This window comes from Lynx canadensis, chromosome E2, assembly GCF_007474595.2.
Source record: "Lynx canadensis isolate LIC74 chromosome E2, mLynCan4.pri.v2, whole genome shotgun sequence".
Taxonomy (NCBI): Eukaryota; Metazoa; Chordata; class Mammalia; order Carnivora; family Felidae; genus Lynx; species Lynx canadensis.
Window position 1 is genome coordinate 57,710,668 of NC_044317.1, and position 12,155 is coordinate 57,722,822.

The window sequence follows — 12,155 nt, forward strand, 5'->3', positions numbered from 1 at the left end:
GGAGACCTGGGGGGTGGCTGCATTAGGGTAACGGGGGCGGAAGGAAGGAGCAGTTTTCTGAGCCAATGTTCCTATCACACCTCCGTCTCTACAGTGTGTATGCTTACAATGAGGGTGACACAGTCTTCCTATTTGCCCGCGATGTTCTCAGTTTTAGCCCCCAAAACTGAAACATCCGTGTCCTGTGAAACTCCTCGTTCCCACATCCTGGGACACCCCCCCCGCACCCCCTCCTCCTCCGCCCCCCAGTCCTGGGAAAACTGGGACAGTGGGTCTTTCCACTCACAGCAACCCTATCGGATGCCTGTCTCTCTAGGGCAAGGACGTGGAGTCCTAGAGATTTTAAGAAATCTTCCTTAGGTTCACATGACCCGAACGTATACCCAACACCATCTGAAAACAAAGGACACTCCCTCTCCACAGTCCTGGCCTCTTCCCCCTCGTGTCTCACCCACTGGACACAAGTTAGGAGAACAACAGTGGACGTGCCCTGGCTGCTGCATTTGGAATTTTAGAAAATAAGCAATCAGGAGTCACTTCATTAAAACTGAAGAGGCGCCTGGGTGGCTCAGTCGGTTAAGCGTCCGACTTCGGCTCAGGTCATGATCTCACAGTTCGTAGGTTCGAGCCCGGCGTCGGGCTCTGTGCTGACGGCTCAGTCTGGAGCCTGCTTGGGATTCTGTGTCTGATTCTCTCTCTGCCCCTCCCCCACTCACGCTCTGTCTGTCTCTCAAAAATAAACAACCATTAAAATAAATTTTTTATTTTTTTTATTTATTTATTTTAAAAAATTTTTTTTGACGTTTTTATTTATTTACTGAGACAGAGAGAGACAGAGCATGAACGGGGGAGGGGCAGAGAGAGAGGGAGACACAGAATCGGAAACAGGCTCCCGGCTCTGAGCCATCAGCCCAGAGCCTGACGTGGGGCTCGAACTCACGGACTGCGAGATTGTGACCTGAGCTGAAGTCGGACGCTCAACTGACTGAGCCACCCAGGCGCCCCTAAAATAAATTTTTTTAAATAAAATAGAATTGGAGATGTCCTCTAGTAATTATGGAGGAACACCAGAGGGGATGTCCAGGAATGATAGCTGTCGGGGTCATCGGTTTTAACGATATTTGTCAAGACTGTGTTGAAAACAAAATCCCTCCTCAGACTAGCTCTGACTCAAAAACCTTTTTTTTTTGGGGGGGGTGCCATTTATGTAATTAATTAATTTGGGCTCACAGGGTTCCAGGAATGATTGAGCGAGAAAGCTGCACGGATGGAGGGCAGGGAGGGGGTGCTGAGTTTGGGAAGCAGTCAGAGCAAGAAAACAAAAGCGACAGGCACTCCCTGTCCTCCTTGGGGGGGGGGGGAGCTCTGAATCATCCTCGGGTTTCTTGTTAAAGAGCGGCTTCCTCCACATGGTGAGACAGATGGGCACCGAGAACTCCCAAGTTTTGAAGAGAATGACTTCCTGGACTTGAGGAACAGAGAGGTACGATCACCCTCCCCCCAGCTACCACCCTCTCCCCCAGGCAGGGGTGGGGGGCGGGGCGGGGCTCTCCAGCACCTCATGAGCCTGTGCGGGGAGCAGAGGGGAGCAAAGTGGAAGCTCCTTCAGGGGCCCAGATCCTGGGAGTTTCTGGCTGAAGCTGGGGTGCCAGCTGACGCAGCTCCAGGGGGCACAGAGCGAGTCGCAGGAGCTCACCTCCAGAAGGGACCCCGGGCTTGGGGCTTCCTGCCCTACTCCTGCCGCCTTGAACCTCTTAGGCGTTTATCTTGGGAACGAGCTCCTACTCTCGTTGTGAAGAGAGACAGCTGGTTCTGCAACTTGGATGGGAGCTTGTTTCCCGGAGAATTTTGCACCTTCTGGCCTCACCTTGACAGTCGGGGTCGCATCGCTGCCACTGACTACAGCGACTGGCTTGGGAAGGGGGTGAACGAGTCCCAGAGCAGAGAGGCCTCCTGAATCTTGGAGCCCTGGCCTGTCCCAGATTCTCCCACCTTCTTTGGGTGTGTCCGCCTCTCTGCTCGCACTGTGTGAGTTGGGGGAGGGCACTGGGCACTGGGCACGGGGGGCGGGGGGTTGGGGGGGTGAGGACAGGAAGCAGAGGAGGGTGAGGGGTCAGTAAGCTTGGAGAAAGGGAAAAAAGGGAAAAGAGAAGACACGCTCTGGATTGTGAACCTAGAGGGGCCTCTGCTCTACAAAGAGTCTCTCTTTCTCTCTCTCCTCTCTCTCTCATGCACACACACACCATAGTAGACTCCCTCCAGCTGCCAAAATAACATTCTGTAGAATGGGTGATTTATTGATTTATTGATTTATTGATTATTTATTTTATTTTTATTTTTTTTTAATTTTTTTCAATGTTTATTTATTTTTGGGACAGAGAGAGAGAGAGCATGAACGGGCGAGGGGCAGAGAGAGAGGGAGACACAGAATCGGAAGCAGGCTCCAGGCTCTGAGCCATCAGCCCAGAGCCTGACGCGGGGCTCGAACTCACGGACCGCGAGATCGTGACCTGGCTGAAGTCGGACGCCTAACCGACTGCGCCACCCAGGCGCCCCTATTGATTATTTATTTTAACATTTATTCATTTTTGAGAGGCAGAGCATGAGTGGGGGAGGGGCAGAGAGAGAGAGGGAGACACAGAATCCAAAGCAGGTTCCAGGCTCTGAGCGGTCAGCACAGAGCCCGAAGTGGGGCTCGAACTCACGAACTGTGAGATCATGACCCGAGCCGAAGCCACCGCTTAACCGACTGAGCCACCCAGGCGTCCCTAGAATGGGTGATTTAAGCAAAAGGCAGTCATCGCCCTAATTCTGGAGGCAGGAGGTGCAGGATACGGTGACAGCCAATGCACTATCTGGCAAGAGTGGTCTTTCGGGCTTGCACATGACCACCTTCTTGCTGTGTCTTGACGTGACCTTTCTCTGTGCTCATGCAGTGGGTGGAGAGAGAGACAGAGACAGAGACAGAGAGAGAGGGCAAACTCTTGGGTGGCTCTTCTCATAAGGACACTAATCCTCGCAGATTGGGGCCCCACTCTTATGACCTCATGGGCCCCTCCTTTAGGCAAAACCACCTCTGTGGTAGGAGGGATGGCCACTGGGGCTTTGCGTGTCAAGACAGAGAGGACCCCAGGAACCATTCTACCCTGCTTGTTTCCCACTTTGTTGGATCTGAAAACTGAGGAAGGGGCAAAAAGGTCTCCCATTGCACCCCAGAACACATATGTCCTAGCTTAATTCAATTCTTATTCCGGTGATGCATTCGGATTTCAAAAAGCGATGGTCTAGGACGGGTGTTGGCCATAGGCCCATCACTTGTGTTTGTAAATAAAGTTTTATTAGAACACAGCCCCATCTATTTGTTTAACGTAACAGATATGGCTGCTTTCCTGCTTCAAGAGCAGAGGTGAGTTGTCATAAGAGATCCTGTGGTCCACAAAGGCTGAAAATACTACCCTCTGGTCCTTTTCAGAAAAATTTGCTGACCTCTGGTCTAGGAGCTAGGAGGCTTGGGTTTTCTATCCATTGTGTAGATACATGGATGAAGGATGCTAAACCCTTATTATTCCTGATAAGGTGGGGGCATGCATTCACCCAAGGTAAGTGCTGGAGGCTTTCTTCTTCATGGATTAGTTGTAATTATGTACGAGTGGAAGTTTGGCCTCCTAAACTGTAGTTTTCCTGAGGTGCAGGTTATAAGTGAAAGGCAAGATAAATGCTTGATTTCTTTCCTCTGTGTTTAACACTTTTGTGAGTTGGGTTTCTAGCATGTTCCAAAGGTAGCCAATAATATCTTTTTCTAAATTGATCTAGTAAGTGAAAGCCCCCCTTACCTCTTTGGCTAAAAGTCTGCAAGGCTGTAAGCCTAGAATTGTCACTGTCAGTCCCAGACTCCTCGGGACAGCTGGTCTGAATAATAATGATAACCCAGAAATAGAAATAGGGAAGAGAGATACAGAGAAGAGAAGTGTAAATGATATTTGAGCCTGTGGATGCAATTGTCAGAAGATATCTGTAGCTCTGTCTTTTGCTTAGTTAGGTTACATGACTCAATTTCTTCCTTCTTTCCCTCCTTCTCTCTCTCTTTCTCTCTCTCTCTTTATGTAAGCTCTACACCCAACATGGGGCTTCAGGTCAAGATCAGGAGTCACATGTTGCACCAACTGAGGCGAGCCCGGTACCCCCACCCCCACCCCGTTTTTCCTTATTGTTTTCAAGCCCTTCCAAATTAGGTTTCTCCTTTTGTCACTTCCTACCAAGAGTTTGAACTATGCTAAGAATGGAAGGCAGCACGATGGAATAGGAGGGGGCATATTTTGAGACGCCTGGGCAGCTCAGTCGGTTGAGCACCTGACTCTTGATTTCAGCTCAGGTCATGATCCCAGGGTCATGGGATTGAACCTCATGTGGGGCTCTGTATTGAGTGTGGAGCCTGCCTCAGGGTCTCTCTCTCCCTCTCTCTCTCTCTCTCTCTTCCCTCCTCCCTCCCTCCCTTTGCCCCTCTCCCCTGCTTGTCCTCTCTCTCTAATAAATAAATAATAAAAAAGAAGGGGCACCTGGGTGGCTCACCCGGTTGGGCATCCAACTTCTGCTCAGGTCATGATCTCATGGTTTGTGGGTTCGAGCCCCACGTCAAGTTCTGTGCTGACAGCTCAGAGCCTGGAGCCCACTTTGGATTCTGTGTTTCCCTCTCTCTCTCCCTTCCTCCACTCACTCTGTCCCTCTCTCTCCCGAAAATAAATAAACATTAAACATTTTTAAAAATAAAGTAAAAAGTAAAAAGAAGTGAGCATATTTCATCAGATTGAAGACACAATTTTTTTTAAGTTTATTTATTTATTTCAAAAGAGAGAGCAAGCAGGGAAGAGGCAGAGAGAGAGGGAGAGAGAGAGAATCTCAAGCAAGCTCTGCACTGTCAGCACAGAGCCAGACACAGGGCTCAAACGCACAAACCATGAGGTCAAGACCTGAGTTGAAACCAAGAGTTGGACACTTAACTGACTGAGCCACTCAGGCACTATGAAGACACAATTTGAAGGAAAAAAATGGGTCTTTCAATAACAAAGGGCACTGGGGCAATTGGTTTTGCAAGTGGAGAAATTGGATCCCCACCTCATGCCTCAGACAAAAATTAGTATCAGATGTATGAAATATAAAAAAGAAAATTGAAAACATTGTTTAATGTTTATTTATTTCTCTGTGTATGTGTGTGTGTGAGAGAGAGAGAGAGCATGAGCAGGGGAGGGGCAGAGAGAGAGAGGGAGATGAAGAATCCCAAGCAGGCTCCAAGCAGCCCCAGTGTGGGGCTCGATCTCACAAACCGTGAGATCATGACCTGAGCTGATGTCAAGAGTCAGATGTTTAACTGACCGAGCCACCCGGGCACCCCAAAATTGAAAATGTTTTAAATTTAGAACATATAGAAGAGTATATTTGTCATGTAAAGGTAGTCAGGACACAGAGAAGTCTCTCAACATATAAATGAAAAGATGAGTTACTTTGAGTAGCTAACATTTAAAAGATACAAAAGGAATGAAAATATGTCACAGACTTCCAGGAGATGTTTGCAGCACACGGCTTACAAAGGAAAGGTGTGCCTGCTGTATAAAAATCAGAAACGGGCGCCTGGGTAGCTCAGTTGGTTAAGCATCTGACTTTGGCTCAGGTCGTAATCTCAGAGTTGGTGGGTTCAAGCCCTGGGTTGGGCTGTGTGCTGACAGCTCAGAGCCTGGAGCCTGCTTTGGATTCTATGTCTCTTTCTCTCTCTGCCCCTCCTCCACTCATGCTCTGTCTCTCTCTCTCTCTCTCTCTTAAAAATAAATAAACATTAAAAAAAATTATAAAAATCAGAAAGGAAAAGACTGATAGCTCAGCAGAAATGTGAACAATGGATAGAAACCATCAATTTACAGAAAAGAAACCCCAAATGGTCAGGAAAATGCAAATTAAAACAACAATGAGATATCTTTATATAGGAGGCTTAAATTGGGTTATGAGTTCATCTATTTTAATCAGCAAAAAAATTATCAAGTTTAATATATTTCTGAAGTGGCAAGAACATGGGGGAATTGGGAACTTATACATCCCTGGTGAAAGTATAAATTGGGAAAAGTACCTTAGTTTTTTTTCAGTTTGCCTCTCCTCGTGGGATTAAAGGTGTGCACATCAGACAAGACAGATTTTACTTCTAAATGTATGCCATGGAAAGATCACATTTGTGAACAAGAGGGTAGGTACAAGGATGTCTTTTGCAGGATTTTTCTGATAGCACAGCTCTAAAAACAACCCAAACATCTAGCAGTCAAGGAAAGAACAAAGAGAAACCATGGTTTGTGCAATTTAACCAAGTTCTTTTCAAAAATTTGTTTTATTAAAATCTAATTCAGGGGCGCCTGGGTGGCGCAGTCGGTTAAGCGTCCGACTTCAGCCAGGTCACGATCTCGCGGTCCGGGAGTTCGAGCCCCGCGTCGGGCTCTGGGCTGATGGCTCAGAGCCTGGAGCCTGTTTCCCATTCTGTGTCTCCCTCTCTCTCTGCCCCTCCCCCGTTCATGCTCTGTCTCTCTCTCTGTCCCAAAAATAAATACACGTTGAAAAAAAAATTAAAAAAAAAATCTAATTCACACATCAAAAAAATCTATGCTTCTTTTTTTTTTTTAAAAGACGTTTAAGTAATCTCTACACCCAGTGTGGGGCTTGAACTTACAACCCCGAAATCAAGAGTTGCACGCTCCACTGACTGAACCAGCCAGGTGCCCCATAGTCTGTTTCTAAAGTGTATAATTCAGTGGGTTTTTAAAAATATATTCACAAGGTTGTGCAACCATCACCAGTTTCTAATTCCACAATATTTCCATCACCCCCATAAAGGAACTCCATGCCTATTCTCTCTTCCCTCAGCCCCTTGGCATGCATGAATCTGCTCTCTGTGTCTAACGGTTTGCCTAGTTTGGCTATTTAATATAAATGGAATCCTATAGTATGCAGGTTTTTGTGACCAGCTTCTTTTACTGGGCATAATGTTATTTTAAAATTGTTTTAATGTTTATCTATTTATTTATTTATTTATTTTTTCAATATATGAAGTTTATTGTCAAATTGGTTTCCATACAACACCCAGTGCTCATCCCAAAAGGTGCCCTCCTCAATACCCATCACCCACCCTCCCCTCCCTCCCACCCCCATCAACCCTCAGTTCTCAGTTTTTAAGAGTCTCTTATGCTTTGGCTCTCTTCCACTATAACCTCTTTTTTTTTTTTCCTTCCCCTCCCCCATGGGTTCCTGTTAAGTTTCTCAGGATCCACATAAGAGTGAAACCATGTGGTATCTGTCTTTCTCTGTATGGCTTATTTCACTTAGCATTACACTCTCCAGTTCCATCCACGTTGCTACAAAAGGCCATATTTCATTCTTTCTCATTGCCACATAGTACTCCATTGTGTATATAAACCACAATTTTTTTATCCATTCATCAATTGATGGACATTTAGGCTCTTTCCATAATTTGGCTATTGTTGAGAGTGCTGCTATAAACACTGGGGTACAAGTGCCCCTATGCATCAGTACTCCTGTATCCCTTGGATAAATTCCTAGCAGTGCTATTGCTGGGTCATAGGGTAGGTCTATTTTTAATTTTCTGAGGAACCTCCACACTGTTTTCCAGAGCGGCTGCACCAGTTTGCATTCCCACCAACAGTGCAAGAGGGTTCCCGTTTCTCCACATCCTCTCCAGCATCTATAGTCTCCTGATTTGTTCATTTTAGCCACTCTGACTGGCGTGAGGTGATATCTGAGTGTGGTTTTGATTTGTATTTCCCTGATGAGGAGCGATGTTGAGCATCTTTTCATGTGCCTGTTGGCCATCCGGATGTCTTCTTTAGAGAAGTGTCTATTCATGTTTTCTGCCCATTTCTTCACTGGGTTCTTTGTTTTTCGGGTGTGGAGTTTGGTGAGCTCTTTATAGATTTTGGATAGTAGCCCTTTGTCTGATATGTCATTTGCAAATATCTTTTCCCATTCCGTTGGTTGCCTTTTAGTTTTGTTCGTTGTTTCCTTTGCTGTGCAGAAGCTTTTTACCTTCATAAGGTCCCAGTAGTTCATTTTTGCTTTTAATTCCCTTGCCTTTCGGGATGTGTCAAGTAAGAAATTGCCGCGGCTGAGGTCAGAGAGGTCTTTTCCTGCTTTCTCCTCTAGGGTTTTGATGGTTTCCTGTCTCACGTTCAGGTCCTTTATCCATTTTGAGTTTATTTTTGTGAATGGTGTGAGAAAGTGGTCTAGTTTCAACCTTCTGCATGTTGCTGTCCAGTTCTCCCAGCACCATTTGTTAAAGAGGCTGTCTTTTTTCCATTGGATGTTCTTTCCTGCTTTGTCAAAGATGAGTTGGCCATACATTTGTGGGTCTAGTTCTGGGGTTTCTATTCTATTCCATTGGTCTTTGTGTCTGTTTTTGTGCCAATACCATGCTGTCTTGATGATGACAGCTTTGTAGTAGAGGCTAAAGTCTGGGATTGTGATGCCTCCTGCTTTGGTCTTCTTCTTCAAAATTACTTTGGCTATTTGGGGCCTTTTGTGGTTCCATATGAATTTTAGGATTGCTTGTTCTAGTTTCGAGAAGAATGCTGGTGCAATTTTGATTGGGATTGCATTGAATGTGTAGATAGCTTTGGGTAGTGTTGACATTTTGACAGTATTTATTCTTCCAATCCATGAGCACAGAATGTTTTTCCATTTCTTTATATCTTCTTCAACTTCCTTCATAAGCTTTCTATAGTTTTCAGCATACAGATCTTTTACATCTTTGGTTAGATTTATTCCTAGGTATTTTATGCTTCTTGGTGCAATTATGAATGGGATCAGTTTCTTTATTTGTCTTTCTGTTGCTTCATTATTAGTGTATAAGAATGCAACCGATTTCTGTACATTGATTTTGTATCCTGCAACTTTGCTAAATTCATGTATCAGTTCTAGCAGACTTCTGGTGGAGTCTATCAGATTTTCCATGTATAATATCATGTCATCTGCAAAAAGCGAAAGCTTAACTTCATCTTTGCCAATTTTGATGCCTTTGATTTCCTTTTGTTGTCTGATTGCTGATGCTAGAACTTCCAACACTATGTTAAACAACAGCGGTGAGAGTGGACATCCCTGTCGTGTTCCTGATCTCAGGGAAAAAGCTCTCAGTTTTTCCCCATTGAGGATGATGTTAGCTGTGGGCTTTTCATAAATGGCTTTTATGATCTTTAAGTATGTTCCTTCTATCCCAACTTTCTCGAGGGTTTTTATTAAGAAAGGGTGCTGAATTTTGTCAAAGGCCTTTTCTATATCGATTGACAGGATCATATTGTTCTTATCTTTTCTTTTATTAATGTGATGTATCATGTTGATTGATTTGTGAATGTTGAACCAGCCCTGCAGCCCAGGAATGAATTCCGCTTGACCATGGTGAATAATTCTTTTTATATGCTGTTGAATTCTATTTGCTAGTATCTTGTTGAGAATTTTTGCATCCATATTCATCAGGGATATTGGCCTGTAGTTCTCTTTTTTTACTGGGTCTCCGGTTTAGGAATCAAAGTAATACTGGCTTCATAGAATGAGTCTGGAAGTTTTCCTTCCCTTTCTATTTTTTGGAATAGCTTGAGAAGGATAGGTATTATCTCTGCTTTAAATGTCTGGTAGAACTCCCCTGGGAAGGCATCTGGTCCTGGACTCTTATTTGTTGGGAGATTTTTGATGACTGATTCAGTTTCTTCGCTGGTTATGGGTCTGTTCAAGCTTTCTATTTCCTCCTGATTGAGTTTTGGAAGCGTGTGGGTGTTTAGGAATTTGTCCATTTCTTCCAGGTTGTCCAATTTGTTGGCATATAATTTTTCATAATATTCCCTGATAATTGCTTGTATCTCTGAGGGATTGGTTGTAATAATTCCATTTTCATTCATTATTTTATAATGTTTATTTATTTTTGAGAGAGACAGAGACAAAATGCAAGTGGGTTAGGGACAGAGAGAGAGGGAGACACAGAATCCGAAGCAGGCTCCAGGCTCCGAGCTGTCAGCACAGAGCCCGACTCGGCACTTGAACTCATGAGCTGTGAGCTCATGACCTGAGCCGAAGTCGGACACTTGAGCCACCCAGGCGCCCCTCTGAGCACAATGTTTTTAAGGTTCATTTGTGTAGTGGCATGTTATTCTTTTTTGTGGCTGAACAATATTCCCTGGTATGGTTAACAGCTAAATTCTATGCAGTGGATAATGAGCCAGACCCACAAAATTCCCCCGAGGCGATTTCCAAAAGCATAATATTGAGGACAATTAAGTCACAGAATTATAATATACAACATGATTCCGTATATTTGTATATATACTAATAACACAGAGAATCTTGCCCTATATTGAATATTAGTAGATGTCTGTGTAGGGAAAGTGAAAAAATGCATAAGAATAACATACAGCAGGGGCATCTGGGTGGCTCAGTCGGTCAAGCGTCTGACTTCAGCTCAGGTCATGATCTCATGGTTCGTGGGTTCAAGCCCCACATCAGGCTCTGTGCTGACAGCTCAGAGCCTGGAGCCTGCTTCCGATTCTGTGTCTCCCTCTTTGCCCCTCCCCCACTAATGCTCTGTCTCTCTCTGTCCCTCAAAAAAGGAATAAAGGTTAAAAAAAGATTTTTTTAATTAAAAATAATAATAACAGGGGCGCCTAGGTGGCTCAGTCAGTTAAGTGTCCGACTTCGGCTCAGGTCATGATCTCACAGTCTGTGAGTTCGAGCCCCACGTCGGACTCTGTGCTGACAGCTCAGAGCCTGGAGCCCATTTCAGATTCTGTGTCTCCCTCTCTCTCTGACCCTCCCCCGTTCATGCTCTGTCTCTCTCTGTCTCAAAAATAAATAAACATTAAAGAAAAAAATTTAAAAAAATAATAACATATAGCAGCTTGGATAATGTTCACCTCTGGGGAGAGAGGAAGGACAAGAGATTGGATGTGGTAGTGGTGAAACACAGCAAAATGTTAATGTCTAGAAAGTAAGGCCAGTGTGCCTGTTTCCATTTATACTATTTGGTGTTTTCCATTATGGTTGAATCACTTCATAATTAAAAACCTAACCTAGAAAGAGAAGAGTTACCCTGTATATGCTTGTGAGCTAAGAATATTTACATGTGCATCCTGAATGCTTACACTTTGGTTCATTCACATATTAAACAGTGACTTCCAAACCTGATTGGCTGACATAACTTTGGAATCAGAGCTCGTGTATTTGTGTTGATACGTAACTGGCCATTCGGTGTCATTGTCACACAAAAAAGCCCACCCTCAGAAAAATCCTTACAATGACATAATACGTAAATTAATGAAGTTATGGGTGCCCAATAACAACACCAACATATACTTGGCAAGTCTAGCTTCGTCGTATCCTTCGATTTCAAAGAAATAATGTAGATAGAAACACGATGGCACTGAGAAAACTCTCCCATTCGCATCAGAAAGGAAACTGGTCTTAACTTTAAGACTGGATGGCTCTGCCCAGCACAGCTTGGAAGGATCATGAACCAAATACGTTTAGTGACTTACCTCGGTGCATGCGACTTAGGGTTGTGTTTGATAGGTCGCAGTTGGGTGTCTACATTTGTGGCTTGTATCTTGTGCTCCTTTTCAAAATCACTTGGTGTATGGGATGCCTCACCCAACAGCAATCAATGGAGTTTCCTGGGGGAACAGTTTTCTATGCCTCACCCAACAGCAATCAATGGAGTTTCCTGGGGGAACAGTTTTCTATGCTTTCAAAATCCCTTGGTCTATGGGATGCCTCACCCAACAGCAATCAATGGAGTTTCCTGGGGGAACAGTTTTCTATGCTTTCAAAATCCCTTGGTCTATGGGATGCCTCACCCAACAGCAATCAATGGAGTTTTCTGGGGGAACAGTTTTCTATGCTTTCAAAATCCCTTGGTCTATGGGATGCCTCACCCAACAGCAATCAATGGAGTTTTCTGGGGGAACAGTTTTCTATGTATGGGTGCCATCTAGAATTCCCTAACTGGGTATCCTGGTACTACCAGCCCATACACATGGTATGTGTTCTTAGCCTATGTTTTAAGCCAAACCGTACTAAAGTCACACTCCAAATTTTGGGGAAATCCAGCCAGTAATTCTTGAGAGGTG